This window comes from Heterocephalus glaber, unplaced genomic scaffold (assembly GCF_053883595.1).
Source record: "Heterocephalus glaber isolate CG9 unplaced genomic scaffold, H.glaber_assembly_v1.0 deba00001429, whole genome shotgun sequence".
NCBI lineage: Eukaryota > Metazoa > Chordata > Mammalia > Rodentia > Bathyergidae > Heterocephalus > Heterocephalus glaber.
The window spans coordinates 7404234-7422138 of NW_028258294.1; the positions used below are offsets into that span (position 1 = coordinate 7404234).

Below are 17905 nucleotides of genomic sequence, written 5' to 3' on the forward strand. Positions count from 1 at the left end.
ATTCTTGCTGGCCAAGGGATCTAACTAAATTATGAATCTGGGTCTAACTCATTAATCCTAACAGTTAAAGGTGCTACTTTCTAAAGAGATAATTCAGTTGTAGTTGGAGAGAAAAAGAAAGCTGCCAAACACCACATTCAAGAGCAGCACTCATGAAATCTTTAGAGCAAGCAATTTCAGCCCCTAGATTACCAGGTCAATGGAAGTGAGACTCTGATGCACTAAGCAGTATTAGGAAACAAGTACTGGGGAAATACTGAAAATTTTTTCTTCAGCTGTAATGGTAGGTCCAGCTACCCCATTATTCATAAAGTACTACAAATTAACACTCTCTTATTTTTTTCCATATAGCCCTTGGCTTTTAAAATAGCTATGAATGGGTATGATTCCTACTGAACTAAATTTTGTCTATGAAACTAGCCAGTTTGTTTCAGACTTTTCACACTCTTCCTGGAAGCTTCTTTATTTCATAGAGGATTTCCAAAAAATTAGCACCAATCTTAGAACAACAACATAAATAAATAAATTGATTAAAAATCCAAAGTAGCTTCCATTTACTGAGCACTTCCTATAGTATAAGCATATCTCATAATTGATCTCAAATTCTGTATCAACTATATGACAAAGGTATAAATCATTCTAATTTTATTGTTAAGAATAGTAAGAAAAGGGGTGAAAGGAAAGTGGGAGGGATAGGGGAAAGAAAAGAAGGAAATGGAATTAATATGAGAAAATGATAAAAAATGGAAACAAAGTCTAAATAGAGAAGGGCAGAGGGGTTGAAGCTAGGGCAGGGGAATGGGGTAAAAAATAAGAGCCAAGATAGAGTATGTAGCTGACAAGCCAGACCCATGTGGAAGCTGCTACCTGTCGTGGGACCGGCTCGAGGAGAACCATACAGACTTTTGACGGGTGTTAAGTATGTTGTTGGAAGGAAAAACTGTGCCATTTTAATTGACAATGATCAGTCCATCAGTCAAAATCATGCCGTGTTAAGTGCTTACTTTTCTGTAACTAACTTGTAAACAGGTGAAATTTCTACTTTAACAATAAAAGATAATTCTAAGTATGATATCTTTGTTAATAAGGAAAAAATGCAGAATGGCCTTTCTCGAACTTTGAAGACAGGGGATAGAGTTACCTTTGGAGTGTTTGAAAGTAAATTTAGAGTAGAATATGAGCCTTTGGTTGCTTGCTCCTCTTGTTTAGATGTCTCTGGGAAAACTGCTTTAAGTCAAGCTATATTACAACTTGGAGGATTTACAGTAAAGACCTGGATAGAAGAATGTACTCACTTTGTTATGGTATCAGTTAAAGTTACATTAAAACAATATGTGGACTTGTTTGTGAATGTCAGATTGTAAAGTCAGAATATTTTACTGAATTTGTTAAAGCAGTTCAATCTAAGAAACAGCCTCCACAAATTGAAAGTTTTTACCCACCTGTTGATGAACCAGCCATTGGAAGTAAAAATATTGATCTGTCAGGATTACAGGAAAGAAAACAAATCTTCAAAGGGAAAACATTTGTATTTTTAAATGCCAAACAGCATAAGAAATTAACTTCAGCAGTTGTTTTTGGAGGTGGAGAAGCTAGGTTGATAATTGAAGAAAAGGAAGAAGAAGATAGTTTTTTTTTCAGCTCCTGGAACTTGTGTTGTTGACATAGGAATAACAATTACACAGATCTTAATTCCCAACTCCCAGAAAAAATGGATTTACTCAATTATGGGTATACTCCAAAGGCAGGGTCTGAGACATATTCCTGAAGCAGAAATTGGATTGGCAGTTATTTTCACGACTACAGAGAATTATTGTGATCCTCAGGGCCAGCCAAGCACAAGGTTAAAGACAAAGACTCCAGGGCCAAGCCTTTCACAAGACTGGTCAGTCAGTGAAAAACTCATGTCAAGTGCTCCTGAGAAAACTGCAACATATGTAGCTGACACAGAATCAGACCAGGCACATACATGTATGTATTTGAGTGAAAAGCCAAAAGAAATAAAAAATCTCCAAAACGGAACAAAAATGTGGATCATCTTTACAAGAAATACCCATTATAAAAGAAGCCCCCCAAACAAGCTCCAATAATAGCATATCATCTAATACTCTGGTTAGGGCAAATATCCAAAACTATCAGCTTTCACCAACTAAATTCCCAAATGTAAATAAAAGTGGAGATCGCGCTTCTCAGCAACAGAAAAATACCATTAGAAACTACTTTCAGCCATCTCTCAAAAAAAGGGAAAGAGATGAAGAAAACCAAGAAATGTCTTCATCCAAATCAACAAGAAGAGAAATGTCTCATTCTCTTCTAGAATAAACACAACCTGCTATAACCTCACTATGGAAAAACAAAGAGCAAAAGCTATCTCAGAATGAACCTATGGACACAAAACCAGAAAACTTAATTACAGATGATGAAGATTTAAAATCCAGTGTAAAAAACTCTGAAAGTAAATCTGTTTCTACAGAAAGTTTAAGATCAAAAAAAAAAAAAAAAAAAAAGAAATTGATTTGGCTGTAGAAGATTAACCATTAGAGCAGTTATTCAAGAACACAAGACCAGAGTTAGAAATTGAAGTGAAAGTTGAAAAACAAGATGTCAACGTTAGAAAAAAGCCAAGATTGGATATAGAAACAAATAACAATTTTGATGATAAAATAATACCAGAAAGTGCCAAAATACCTCAAGAAAGTGAAGTTGGGAAGAAATGTGAGCTCAAGAAAGAATCACTGTGGTCAACTAAAGAAATATCTAATAATGATGAACTTTAGGACAGCAGTGAGATGCTTCCAAAAAAGCTGTTAATGACTGAATTTAGATCACTGGTGTTTAATAACTCCACTTAGAGAAATCTGTGTGGGATAAATAATGATCATGGTAATCAACTAAAGAATTTTAAGAAATTCAAAACGGACACTTTTCCTGGAGCAGGTAAACTTCCACACATCACTGGAGGATCAGATCTAATAGTTCATCATGCTTGAAAGAATGCAAAATTAGAAGACTGGTTGAGACAGGAAATGGAGGTACAAAAGCAACATGCAAAAGAAGAGACTCTTGCTGATGATCTCTTTTGGTATAATCCTAATATTAAAAGAAGATAATTGAGAACTTTAAAGAGAAATTATGAGTCATTGCCTATCTCACAAGCACAAGGTCCCGAGTTCGATCCCTGGTAGCAAAAAAAAAAAAAAAAAAGAAAAGAAAAAAAAAGGAAATTATGAAAACAAGCTTCCCAGCAAGCATTTACTTCAGGCTGAGATACATGAATACAGTGTGTAGAAGAGATTTAAGTTTTTGTGGCCCAAATTTGTTAAATAAAATGCACAGAACTCTAAAAAAAAAAAAAAAGAGTATGTAAAGGTACAAATTCCCAATGATGAATGTCATTATATTGTATAACTAAAATGTACCAATAAAATTAATAATATAAAAAAATGAAAATATTCCCAGAAATACATAACTAAGTATAGCATGGGTTGAATATCATGATGAACTGTATATGCTTTCCATTAGTTATAGGATGTCTTTTAAATAATAAATTCTAATTTGGAGGGAAACACATAGGTGACAACTAAACCTTTAATTATAGCTCTTCCTCAGGCGGAAAGGATCATGAAACAATAGAATTTTTCTTTAATTCAAAAGTAAGAAAATAAGCCACTGAAATTATGTTGAGCCACTGGAATTTTAAGTTTTCTAAAAGCTTTAGATAAATGAATCTCTGCAAGGGTCATTGCAAAGTAAATGTGTGTACCTTCTTGGCTCTGTGCCTGGCACAGAAAAATAACCCATAAATCCAAGGTGTGGTCTAGGCTAGTGGTCAGTGGTGTAGCATTGCTTTGAGGTAAATTCTAGTTCTGCACATGTTAGGTTAATATCTTTATGACTTGACCTCTGTATTTCAGCTTTCTTATCTATATAATGCTTAATTGTAACAACTATTTGATAGGCTGAAGAGGAGGAAAAGCATTTCAAAATATAAAATCTATGAAACATTTCTTAGTCCATTTTGAGGACTCAAAAATGTCAGCTATGTGTAATCAGTACAGGTACATTTTAAATTTTCTTTTTCTCATTGCCAAATTTTTTCTTTCTTTCTTCCATTTCCTTGGAAAACCTACTTTATTTGTCATTCTCCCACAGTCTTCTGTTGTATTTAGTAGTTGTGCAGACTGATTTTGAATATATGCATGAAGAGACCAAGGTTAGAAGATTAGTCTTGATATACAGACAGCCTTACTCTACAGACCACATAAAACTTCAAGAACTGCTTGTGGAATCTGAAATCGTCTCTTTTCCTCCTCTTCTCAGCTCACTTTAAATCAGCCTTCCCTCTCCATAAAACAGATTCTCTGCATTTGACAAATTCTCAAAAGGAAAATGTCACTACCATGTAAACTTAACTTTCTTATGGATTTACTAATTTTTTTTTTTTTTTTTTGTAAAATGGAGGAAGAGAGAAGCTTTCTCTGAATTTCTCTCCAGACTTCTCAATAGCATTAAAAAAAGAGCAAGACATGTTTTCATTCTTTGGCATACTTACATTTTCCTTTTCATTCTTTTGTATGACCAGTTTCATCCATTAGATTTAGTTGAACTTATGTAAAACAAAATATATTTTACCATTCCCGTGGGAGCCCTGAAAGAGTTTAATGTTTGCTACTAAAAAGAAAACTAACTGCTTTGTCAGTGTGAGGGAATAATAGAAATAATTAGAAAATATTTTAACATAATACATATACCCCAATGTCAGTAAAGTCTGGTTTTTCTATAAGACACAATAAGCTCTCAATGTTGCAATTCTAAAGAGAAGCTAGTGACACAAGTGTACATGAATCAGAAGGAACATGTATTATTAACCAAAGTAAAATGTAAACTTCCCAGTCTGTATGTAATTTATATGGATTAAGCTCTAGTTTTTGCATGGAGGGAAAAAATCATGCTACATTTATGCTGAGGAATACAATTTTATATTGGTTTTAAATATGTCTCAATATTTGGAAAATGATTTCCCATTTAAATTATCTTAAATTTAATTATCTTAAAATTTTCCTTTTTAATCATATTTCTCTAAAGCAGAATATAAAATGTTTTATTTCCAGGACATGTTAATGAAATAAAATACATTTTAGAATTTTCTTGTTGATTATGTTAACCAAGAGGCAGCTTTTATTTTTAAAGATGCATCATGCTAAGGCTAATCTTCCGTGTATGAAGATCCAATAAAACTACAGCTGTTGTAAACTACATATTAAAATCAGTCATTTGTTTATCTTGTATTTGAATTCTTAAAGCAAGCTGCAATTTTAGAGGCAAAAATCAAATGTGATTTGTTTTGTTTACTTTAAGGAAAGACATTTATTTAATGGGGTATTTGATAACATAATTATTGTACCTGTCTCCTTGAATAAAGACTAGGAACCTTGAATGAATTTTATTTTGATTCATATATGAGTCATATGTGATACATATCATGTTGATTATGGTTGCTGGTAGAAGTCACTATTGTCTCAATGTTACTCAACTAGGGGATATTTTCTTGAACTTTAAGAAATAAGTCATTTGGATGGTCACCCTTGTTGTTTAGCAAATGATACATCAGAGGCAAAACTTTGAATATCTCCATTAGGGAAGATAATTTAGTACAGACTCAGTGCACATTAAAGTTTAGTTTCACTGATGATTTCCTAATCACATCTTTCTGGTGTTAATTATCGTCAAAGTAGAAGAGAGTGTCTATAGAGTTGGAGGAAGGAGAATAAACAATTTTGACTTTTTAAGATTGGACGAGGATCTCTTGAAATATGAACAAATGGGTTTTACCTCTAGACATATTGATTATTTAAAAATGACTCCAATATATTCACATTTATTTTATATATTTGATTTATTTTTATCTATCTATCTAATTAAATGCCTTACTTCTCCTTCATCTTTATCATGTCTCTTGTGGAACTTTCATAGGTTATTAACTATGACACTATAAATAGACTATATAATGATATAGCAACTAGAGGCTACTGGAGCTCCTTTCATTTGAAATTCAGCTATACTTCTACATCTCAATAGAGTATAATGTAATCATGACTTTAGGGGCAAAAATGGAAATATTACTAGTTTCCAATATTTACGAGGAGAAATTGGTCCTGGAAAATAAAAATTGCACATATTTGAGCACTCTCCAATGACTGCAACCTGAGATCATTTGATTGTCCTGTTAAACGGCATACTATTTACACATAGGCTAATGAGAAGAATTATTTGAGATCATAACATTCTTATAAAAATGTAGGACATCATTGAATAATAATAGAAGGATTTTTAAAAAAATTTTTGCAGTACCAGAGATTGAACTCAGGACCTTGTGATTGTGAGGCAGGTGTAATGCCACTGAGCTAAATTCCTGGCCTGGTAATAGAAGGATTTTTAAAGAAAAATATTTGAACATCCATCAAAGGTTCCTGGTGTGAACAAAAGAAACAGTATATTTTGGTTCAGAAAATTTAAGACAAAACAGCAGTGAAAACACATTTTTTTCCATAAGATCAAGAGCTCTCAGTTCTTTTAATTTATAGTGTGGAATATGTCATGATTTTCTTTGACTTATCACATAAAATACATTATTAAGTATTTCACTTATATAAAGCAATGTAGAAATGGCATCTTCACAATTCGATGGCATGATATGGCTCTGGGATAATTGTGACAGTTTGGTTTAATGTGGCCTGATATGTGACAGTTGTGTGAACAGTTTCACAGGAACACAATCCAGGAGTACCAAACATTACATGTTATTTTCTAAAATAAGCCATTGTGAACTTGCCCTTGAGATTTCATTTTTCATGAGTGTATTTACTGAAAGCAATTGAATGATATAGATAGAACTACTTTTGAGTTTTTGTTTTTATTTTTAGGTGTGAACTTTCAAAACATATTTCTAAGCTATTCTTGACTTTTAAAATATTTTTCTTCACTTTTTATTGGCTCTACAGAATTGTAGCTTGCATTTTGTCAGATTCATACACGAACATAACATACTTTGATCATTTTCACCCCATCAACCTCCATGCTCCATTCTCCCTTGTACTTTGTCATTTTATTGAGGGCATAGTTTCAATGTGTATAGTACATTTGGCTCGCATATATCTCCTCTATTACCTGCCCTTATCCCTTCACCTTCCTGTTACTCCCTTCCTTCTATCTAATAATCATCTCCTTTCATCTTTTTATTTTTAATGGACACATACTAATTGTAAATATTTAATGTGTATGGTGTGATATTTCCATATAGGTAAACAATGTGAAGTGATCATGTCAAAATAATTGGCATTTCTTTTACCTCAGATATGTATCATTTTTAGGGGGTAAGGATATTGAAAATATTCTTTACTAGGTATTTTGAAACATTTAGTTAATCTATCTTAGCCCGCATTATCCTACCATGCTATTCAATATTAGAAGTGATTCCACTTCTGCTGCACCTTTGTACCCATTAACTATTCTCTCCATTTATCCTCCCACACCCCCTCACTTCCCAGTCGCTGGTAATCATTATTCTATTCTCTAGGTTTATGAGATCAACTTTTGACTACCATATGTAACTGAGATCCTAGGGTATTTATCTTTCTGTACTTGATTTATTTTTCATTTAACATCATATCTTGCAGTTTCATCTATGTTACTGCAAATGACAGATTTTTATTCCTTTTAGAAGTGAATAATATTCCATTGTATACATATACCACATTTTCTTTATCTATTCATTCATCAGTGGAGACCAAGTTTCCATTTCATGATTATTGTGAGTTATGTTGCAATAAGCATGGAAGAACAGAAGTTTCTTTGGCAAATGATTTTATTTTCTTTAGATATATTTCCAGTACAGGTACAGCCAGATAATTTGGCAGTTCTACTTCTAGTTTTTTGAGAAACTTCCATACAGTGTTCTATAAATCTATTCTTGTTTTTAACAAAACAAATACACAGATCATCAGAAAGCAAACATTTATTTCAAGGTCATTTTGATATGAATAGTAAAGCATTATTTCTTTTTCTAAGACCTAATATTATGTGATTATGACACCTTTTTAGGGGATACAGAAATGAATGACTTGCTTGGATTTTTGATCTCATTATGTAGAATAAAGGAGGTGACCAGGCAAAGAGGCCAAAGCTTCAAAGCTGGTTCAGCTTACTATAGAATAGCAGAAAGCAAGAAACAGTACATGGCCTGTCAATGTAAGTGCAACCCTGGCCTGCTGACTTATAAATCCAATCAAATTAATGATCAGAAGACTGAAAGGTTAGTATTACCATCTTTTGATTGTAGGAAGAAGGAAATGTGTCTTGAATTTATGTTAATACAAAAGCATAAGTTTCTGTGACATATTGTATGGAATCAGAATACAGGTCTATCCTGTTCACAGATTCTAAATGAATCATGAATCCCAAAGGTATTTTTCATAGGGAAAAACTCTTTTTCTCAATGTACATCAAAATACTTTGTAAATTTCTTTTAACATTCCAAAACAGACTAGACATTTTTGTATTCTTTTCTCCTGAATATGAAGAATTTTACCTGTGGTACAATTTAGATCTAAGATGTCCTCCAAAAATCTTATATGTTCAGAGGTGGAGCCTAGAAAAGTGATTAGATCATGAGATCTCTAACTTTATCAGGGGATTAATCTACCTATGAGACCATAATTTGATGACATTATTGGGTGATAATGGAAAGTTAGGAGGTGGAACCTAACTGAAGGGAGTGGGTCCTGGAGGGAGGTAAGACCTTGAGAATTAGTTGGCTCCTTCATCTATGGCTCATTTTCCCTTTGTACTTCCTGAATGCCATGAAGTGGACCCTTCCATGATGTTCTGCCTCACCTCAGGCCCAAAGCAAATGGAACCAGCTACCATGGATGAAAACCACTAAAACTGATGGCCAAAACAAATAGTTCATCCACCAATTTGTTTTTTCTCAGGTATTTGGTCACAGTTAGGAAAAGCTGACTAGTGCACATTGGTTACAAGGTATGACTGAAAAACAGTGTGTGTAGGGCTGGGATTTAGCTCAGTGGCACTGTGCCTGCCTCATAAGCACAAGGTCCTGAGTTTGATGCCTGGTACCGATAAAGCTTGTGTCTAAAAAATATTATACCACAAGACATATTGCCATTAATGCCTCTCAAAATATTTTTCCTCACTTGGAACACACTTATCCCATTGTTCTTCCCATGGTCTGAAGCAGTTCCAGAAGTCCTTTTATGTGAGAGTCTTTAGTTGTATTGTTGTGGCTGCCTTGATGCCCTGAATCAATTCAAAATGTTCATTAAATTTAAATAAGTTATTTAAACACAAACGCTTTTATAATTGAATAAAATAAAAGTGAATAAGAAATTAACCATCCCATATTTTAAGAATTTTTATCAGACTTAAAATTTGGTTTCTTAATCAGCTTTTCTCTCTATTTCTCTCCCTTACCTTGCCCTCCACCCTAGTTCTAGGGATTGAACCCAGGGCTTTATACAACTAAGTGTGTGGTCACCCAAGCTATACTCCCAAACCTATCTTGCCTCTCTTTAGCAATTATTTATTACCTTTTTGCATTTTTCTCATTGTGTATTATAAAGATATTTTTAATATGAAAATTTATGTAAAATGCATAAATTTATATTTTCTTCTATTGTTGGATTTAGAGGTCAGACATGCCTTGTTCTGAGAATAATGTATCTCAGTCTGAACCATTTTTGACTTGGATTCATAAAAATGCTTCTTCTTTCTATGGATATTCATTATCTTTTCCTAGTTTCCTCCTGGGTGTTAACATGATGATTTAACTTAGTTTGATATAAGGGCTCTATAGAATGGAAGACTACTCTTTTTGGTTTTTAAGTCTAAATGAACTGGGAAATAGCATTTAGTTCTCAGGACTACATTTCCCACAATATATAATAGAGTGGAATTTTAAGTTATTTATGAGTTGGACTTATAAGATATGGAAGGAAAAGATGATAAGTGAGCAAGGGACCTATTAAACTTAAGAGCAAAATTTGTCAATGAGTCATGGTTCAAAGCAAATCGATTTGAGTAAACATGAAAGTTGGTTAAACAGGTTAATTTAAAGTAAAAGGCCTCTATTTGGCAAAACCATTGATTTATATTGATAATATCCCTATTGCATTCTCTAATTTGGATCTCCAGTTTTGCCTGAAGGCCATGGGTTAAAGATAGATCTCGAGGGCGACATTATTGGACGATAGTGGAACCTTTGAGAGATGGGGTCTTGTGGGAGGTCAGAGGCCATTGGAGGCAACTGTGGGGTCTCAGCATCTTTTTATATTTCCTGGTCATCAGGAGTGCAGTTTGTTCCACTATGTGCTCTCTGCCACTGCTGTCTGGCTCCCACTTGAAAGTGATGACTCCACTTGATCATGACCAAAGTAAACTTTTTGTCTTTATAAGTTAACCATCTCAGAATAGTCATGGAAAGCTGATTGAAACAAAACATAATGGGAATTCATTGCAGAAAATTTTAAAATATAAAAAAGATTTTGATGTGAAACTTCATTATTTTAAAAATGCTTTTGTCAAGCAGACTTGTCACCATACAGGTAACAAGCTATATTTACATGGATCATTCTCTACTGTTGAGTCTTTTGATGACAGTACAACTTAGAAACCTTTAATTAAAGTTGTAGAGATTGTGGAATCATCTTGTCAAGAAAAATTTTGTGTCACAAATAAAACTTCAACTAAGTCCCATATCAATAGTATTTTAGTACTTATAGTCCCCTGCATGTGACATCTTAACTTATTATACATGGATAGCTCACAGATGACACAGTAGCCTTCTTTTCTAGAATTACCTTTAAAATTGTCTCAGAAGATCTTTTCTATACTCGTTTTCCTTCTTAGTTTGGGTTAAGTGCTCAATGTTGATCAGAAAATGTAGATGTACACTCTAGAAACATTGTTGATAGTTTTGACTTTATTGTTATGAACTTTACATCTTGTCCTGAGGTATCTTGGTCAAGAGTGACAATAAGCCAAGATAGCCACTCTACATCCTGACCTAGGTGAATTTAGGTTCAAGTGTGTTGGTCAGGTGAGACACAATGAGAAGATGAAGCCAAAATGCATGAAATAGAAGTTTGTTACAGATCCCAGAGAAATTTGGGATGCCAGAGGGCTGGATTGGGGCATTCAGAAATCTGAAGGCAGCTCAACTAGTAAGCAGGGTACATGAGAGGGAGGACCTATGAGACTCCATCTTTATTAAGTTCCATGGTTGTTATCTCTTAGGTTTTCCCTTGCAGCTTAAAGATTGGCTAGGTTAAAAAAATATATTAAGGGGGAACTTACTTATAAAACTCTGGTGCTGACCATTAGCTACTGTCATGGTCAGAAGCTATGAGGTATGTTGGTAAGGAAGTTCAGGAAGTCAGTAGATCAAGAAAAACAAAACAGGTTGTATCACAAACAACCCCAGGAGAAAGAAGTTTTAATTAGGCCAAAGATAATAGTGTGTGATGAGGTATAAAAAACCTATTCCAGACCTAAAGATGGATGCTGAGGAAGCAGTTATATTAAATAATTGTATGACAACCCTATAAGCAAAAGAACGTAAGTGCTACCAACAGCTTACATACTGTTAAGAAGAGCTCACAATATTCTGTAGGAAGGCTGAAGAAAATAGCTCTTCACTGAGCTTCCAGGAAAACTTCCAAAACCCCAGCATAGGGATCCACTGCCTCTTCCAGGATCTGAAGATCCAAGAAACTGGCTGTGGTCACTAACTTCAGCACAAGCCTCCACTTCTTTGCTAAATCAGTAAGTCAAGTTCTGGACTGAGAAGCTGTCAGATCTAGAACTACACAGTCTGTTGATCTATAGCATCGCAATAGGAATTTTCCACACTCTGTCTCTCTCCCCATATAATTCAGGATTTTAAAAATATTTTTATAAGCAATGTTACTAGTGTAAACTAAATAATTTATGGAATCCTAGATGTATGACAGACTAGGAAATTGAGGTTTTCAAAGTCTCACAAAACCCTGATCATTTCCAGAGAGAATAAAATGCCAAAAAAGTGGTGACTTATAGAACCTGTCACATGGCTCTTAATTGTTCTCACTAGTTATTTATGTGAAGCACTCCCTTTATTCATGTAGTTTCTGTAATTTTAAATCAGTTTATATCAGCAATACCAAACTCATAGTATCATTATATCTCAAATACAATAAATACATAAGTATACTTTAATACAGTATCATCCACAAATTAAGAACTTGAAAATAACTAGGATTATGACTCCACACTCTTATGTAGCTAGCTATTGTACATGGCACATTCTTCCAAGATAGTGATTATATTCTTGTTTTATCTGTGCTTATCAGAAATATGTCACATGTTAAGTGGCCAAATAATCTTGATAGAAAAAAATATATAAGTGCCAATAAATGCATTTTGTTAAGATTTCTTCAAGGTTAAGGTCATAGGATTATTAAATATATGTATTAGTATTTATTGAAGCTTTTTGAATTTTAACAAGTTAGGGCAGTTTATATACATAATGAAATCAAATTACTGTATCTCATTTATTTTCAAGGCAAGGAAAAAGTGAAGTGGTTAATGAGAATACATTTTGAAAGAATTAAATATGTATTAAAATATGGCAGATCTTCTGTTAACTCATATGTCACATAATTGGCAATGCTAAGGAAGGTAATACATTTATTAATCATCAATATATTTATCTTTACATTATGCAGAAGTTATTTTAGTAAAATAAATTTAGTCTCTTAGGTGCTTTTATTATTACTACTGAGGAACCAAATGAAATCTAATTTAGCTTGTAAGAGATAATTCTATATGTATTTTATTTAATGTATGTGTGGAAATTTTTCAGTTGATGTGATGAATCTGAAGTTTGAAAATAAATAACAAAAAAGTGCTATTTAAGATTTTCTTATCAAGCAATTTACACTTTTCCATTTTATTACTTTGTCCTGGTTTTTGTCCTTTTGGGAATGAATTTGTTCCTGTAAGTACTTTCATTCTAGTCTCTCAGAATTGAAAAGGACTAGGGACTTTTGACTGTTTGCTGATGTCTCATTCTTAGTGTTGAGGTCCTGGCATGTGATTCCTATGAGGTGGTTGTGAGGTCTCTGCTGGGTGATGGTAAAACAGCCATGAGGAGAATTGTCACTTCAAAGGTAGCCTAATTTCCTACAAAATTCTAATTTTCATAAAACCCTTTTGTGAAAGACAATACATATTTGTTTTCATCTGCCTCATATTTATGTTGCAGTACATTAAGGTTTTGAAGTAATTACCAACTCTCCAAATATTCTATTTCTTTCATGTTTTTGCAAAAGGCCTCCAATCCACTTGAATTTTCCCCCTTATGCTGATAAATTATATATTAAATAAATCTCTATTGAAAATTCATTCTGCATCTGATCCTCCTCTACCTGGCCCAAGATACACATTTTTGCAATACAAGCAAGGGAATAATTTTCTCTCGTAAGAAGTCCCCCTTCAATTTTTTTCTTTGGGATGTTTCCATTATGTCTACCACAAATCTATAGATTAGCTCCAAATGTACTGTTGTTAATATGTAAAAACAGCATTTTTTTAAAACGAGGCAATACTGTTTCCTCACTGGTACAGAGCTGCCTTATCCCTCAAGGTAGAGCCTTTTACTTATTCCATCATGGTTGGGCAGAGCTGTTAGTAATGGTCAGACATCAGAGATGGTCATCCAGGATAAACCCCTAACTTTTTAATAGATCACCAAGGAAAGAGAATCATCAAAACTACAGAGTGGACAGAGGTCCATGGGGAAAAGGGAGCTTGAGAAGGCATCTTTTTTATATTGCACACAATAGCTCCCAACAGCAATGAGTTATCCAGGTGAAATTGTCAATAGTGCTAACAGCGAGAAAACCTACAATTACCAAAGGCTTATACAGGACATTTTGTACTCACCCCAAACTGGAACATGCTAAATGACGCTCAGTGACTGAATAAGCAAAGTGTGATATAGCCAATTCATGGAATATTACTTTAAGAAGACATAAATTGATTTATAAGTAATGACTCAAGTAAACAGCAGATGCTTTCTGCTAAGTGAAAGAACCCAGTTTAAAAATGTTAATGTCAATTCCATTGACATTATATATTGCAAAAGACAACACTTTAATGGCAGTGAAAACTTTTAGTGGATTGTATGGTTTAGTGTTTGAAGGAGAGTTTAGCATGAAGAAATCCTTGGAGGTGCAAAAATTGTTCTCTATCATATTAATGGTGGTAGTTTTATGAAACTATGAATGTGTTAACACTCTGCATAGAAAGTTAATTTTACTGAAAACAAATTTTAAAAATAATCAGATTATAAACACAGCATCTCCAATCTTCTTTTATTATGAGATATTACTGTTTTTCTTAAGTAAACTATAGCTTTATGAAAACTTTGATATACCATTATTTGCTATATGAGATGATTATATGCCACATTACATATGAGGTGTGATAAAAATATACCGAATGTTTAAATTTTAAAATGTATGACAATAAAAGATACATTGTCATCAATTCCCTTCAAAATACTTCCCCTCCTTGTGAGTACACTTTCTTGTGGCTTTCTGAAACAACTGTAAGAGTCCTCTTTCATGGGTGTCTAGTTGTGCTGTTGTGGCTGCCTTGATGTCCTGAATTGATTAAAAATATTGACATTTCATGATCATTTTGACTTTCAGGAAGAGCTAGCAGTCACACAGTACCTGATCCAGTGAATAAGATGAAGACCCACCATATATTTTTGTAAGCCTCCTTTTTTCTTGCATGGACTCAGCAGTAGCATTTACTAGACACTCAGAAAAAAGGACTTCCAGAACTACTTTAGAAAGTCTGAAGTATGATGGGATGAGTATATTTGAAGGGTGGGAGCATTTTTAGGTGAATTAATGGCAATTTTTTTTTTACTGTAACAAAGTTTTAAAATTTAAAATTAAAAAAACATTTACCATGTATTTTGATCACCCCCTTGTATCCTAGCTAATTTAACCCTGTGAAAACACTTTAGCAAATATGTTATTATGATTTTACAAATAAACATTTAGTCATTTATACTACAGACTATGGGTAGGGGCAATAATTTTTTAAAAAGCCCCTGAATTATATTTTGTATGTTTTCTCTACTCATTTTCTGACATAGTGTGTCATATTAGTAGTCTCCATTCTCAAAAGTTATCTATCATTTTTTTTCTTAATGAAAACCTGGGAAAAGAGAATAATGATAAACATCATTACTTGCATTTTCTTCAATTGTTCCTTTGATCCTACACTTAGTGTTGTTTGGAAATTTTTAAATAGTATTCATCTTTTAAAATCTCATATCATTATGACTGTTAGTAAGAAACAACTAATTATCAAGTTATCGTTAACACATGATCTGGTTTTTTTCCACCCTAGTGATGAATACTTCCTTTCTTCAGTTTATGAAAGTTTTTTGAACAATCTCTTACCAAGAAAATATTCATATTTATCTTTATTGCCCCTCTTATGGAATATATCACTTATAGCCCTTTTTGATCACTTACAATAGCATTTATTTGTCAGCAATTCAAGGCCCACTTTAGAGGCAAATGAAAGCTTGCACTTGGCTGATGTGATTTTTTTGTGGTAGAATGAAATAGTAAAAAGCTACATGGGAACTACAGAGACCTTGGTTTGAATGCATGCCACATATTTTTTTACACTACATGATCATGTCTGTTTTTAAACTCCATGAGCCTCCTTTTCAAAATTTATAAAAAGTAGGTGATTGTAGTGCCTCCTTCATGATTCACATATAAATTACATAAGATGACATGTAAAATATCAAATTCTCTGCCTGATACATCATAAAAAGTTAAGCAAATTTTTATTCATTAAATATTTGGTAGTCACTCCATATGTGCCAAATGATAATCCAGATACCAGGAGTCCAGTGGTGAAAAGCAACATCTTGTTCACAAGTACATGACAATAGTATGTAATACATAAAGTAAGACTTAGTGAGAATCCTTTCAAAATGGTATTTTGTCAGATTACTGTAGAAAAAATATTCCATTGCTGTCTATCTTTGAATGAATTCTATGGTTATTGCATTACTATATATGATTGTTCTCTAAAGATACCTCCAAAGTACCTCCATACACTTTTGGTAAGTGCGCACAAAAATACCCAATGGAAATGCCTCTTAGGAAGTGATCACATAGGGAAAAGAATACTTCCAGAACTGGATTCTGGAGGTGACTGGCTAGTTCCTATTTAGAAAAGAATGTATGGAATCCTTTTTTTTTTTTTGTACTGGGTATCGAACTTGGGACCTTGCACTTGCAAGGCAGGCACCAGAACCACTGAGCTAAATCCCTGGCCCTGGAATTCTTGATTGTATTATAAAAAGACAGCATTTCTAAATGAATCTTTTAGGAATAGAGCATTAAAATTGTCTTGATTTTGAAAATAATATACTGTACTAAAATTCGGTATGCTTTTGCAAACATAAGTGCTAACTTCAAATTTTCAATAAATTCAGTATATACACACCATTTTGTCTATTATTACTATTTTTGGGTTTATTTTTCTTTGACTATTCTTTAGTATATTACTGAGTTTTAAAAAATCACAACCAGTCTCAATTTTGCTAAAGGAAATAACCCAAAGGACTTCATTTTCCACATTCTGGGTTCAGAGTATATAAGGGAAGCAGCAGTGCCTGAAGGTCTATGCTGATAATGATTTCAAAGTTATGGAAGTCTGAAAGAGAGTTGAGGAATCACAAGGGTAGAGTTGTAGATATATTCATTAGTCTTACTATGTTATAAATGAAGAAACTGAGCCTTAGTGAAATTAAGTACTCTGTCTCCAGTGCTAATTAAGGTATCTAGATTTTAGTTTTATTAAGAAACACATCTTTTCCTTACACTAATAAATGTAAGATCTATACTGATGCAAAATTTGTTTGGAAAAACTTCACAAATGGAAAAAGTACTTACTTATACATCAATGAAGTCACTTAATACACTTTTTATTGGAGTTCTTTCATGTGCAAAGTATAATACAAGACACTCATAGGAAACAAACAAAAATTTCCACAATTAAAAATCCTACAAGATTTTTCAGGATAAGTAGGCATTATGTTTGAGAAAATGTAATGTATATTTTTTTGTCCTGTTAGTGATATCTCCCTTAAACTAGATTTACAAAGTGAATTCTTGCATTAGTACATTTATAGTTAAAATTACTTAAGAGAATCTATAGTGTTAGCAAAATGCTACTTTACTGCAATAATATTTAAAATAATACTTTTTCTCTCCTCAGAGTGACACCATTATAAAGTAGGAAAACTTAGTCTGGAAGATTGATATCAATAATTGTATTACATATAATAAATACATATAATTTACATAATATTAATAAATTAATAGAAGGAAGACATAGGCAGGAATACAATTTAAAGGGAAGTCAAAAGCCTTGGGATTGTTGGTCAGCATAAGTCTATTTCTTTCACTGGCACTTGGCATCTTTTCTCTGATGTAGATGAATGCAGCTGCAGCTCTCTGCCAACTATAATTTATTTGGCAGTAATTCTATCCTAGCAGAGGGCACAGGATTGCTACTTATCAAGCAGAAACAAAGCACTGTGATGTGTAATTCCATGTTCATGATACTTCTTCATTACTATACTTATAAATCATTTATTCTCTTTGCTTTATTTTAAACTCTAGGTATTTGAATATGGTGTGACATGTTTTACTCTAAACTACCAACAAAGTGCTCATAATAGAGACACCAACCAAAAATAATAATGATAATAATAATAAATTTAAAAATAACATTTACTGGGTGG

At 33.1% G+C, this 17905-nt stretch overlaps 1 pseudogene across 1 annotated transcript in view; it reads left to right on the plus strand.

Annotated features, from left to right (window-relative positions):
* Positions 1–17492, plus strand: part of LOC147827860 (nibrin pseudogene) — a 33227-nt pseudogene extending 15735 nt beyond the window's left edge. The window contains exon 1 of the transcript XR_015451603.1: positions 1–17492. This exon is cut by the window's left edge and continues 15735 nt beyond it. The product of XR_015451603.1 is annotated as a nibrin pseudogene (transcript).
* Positions 17493–17905: the final 413 nt, after the last annotated feature.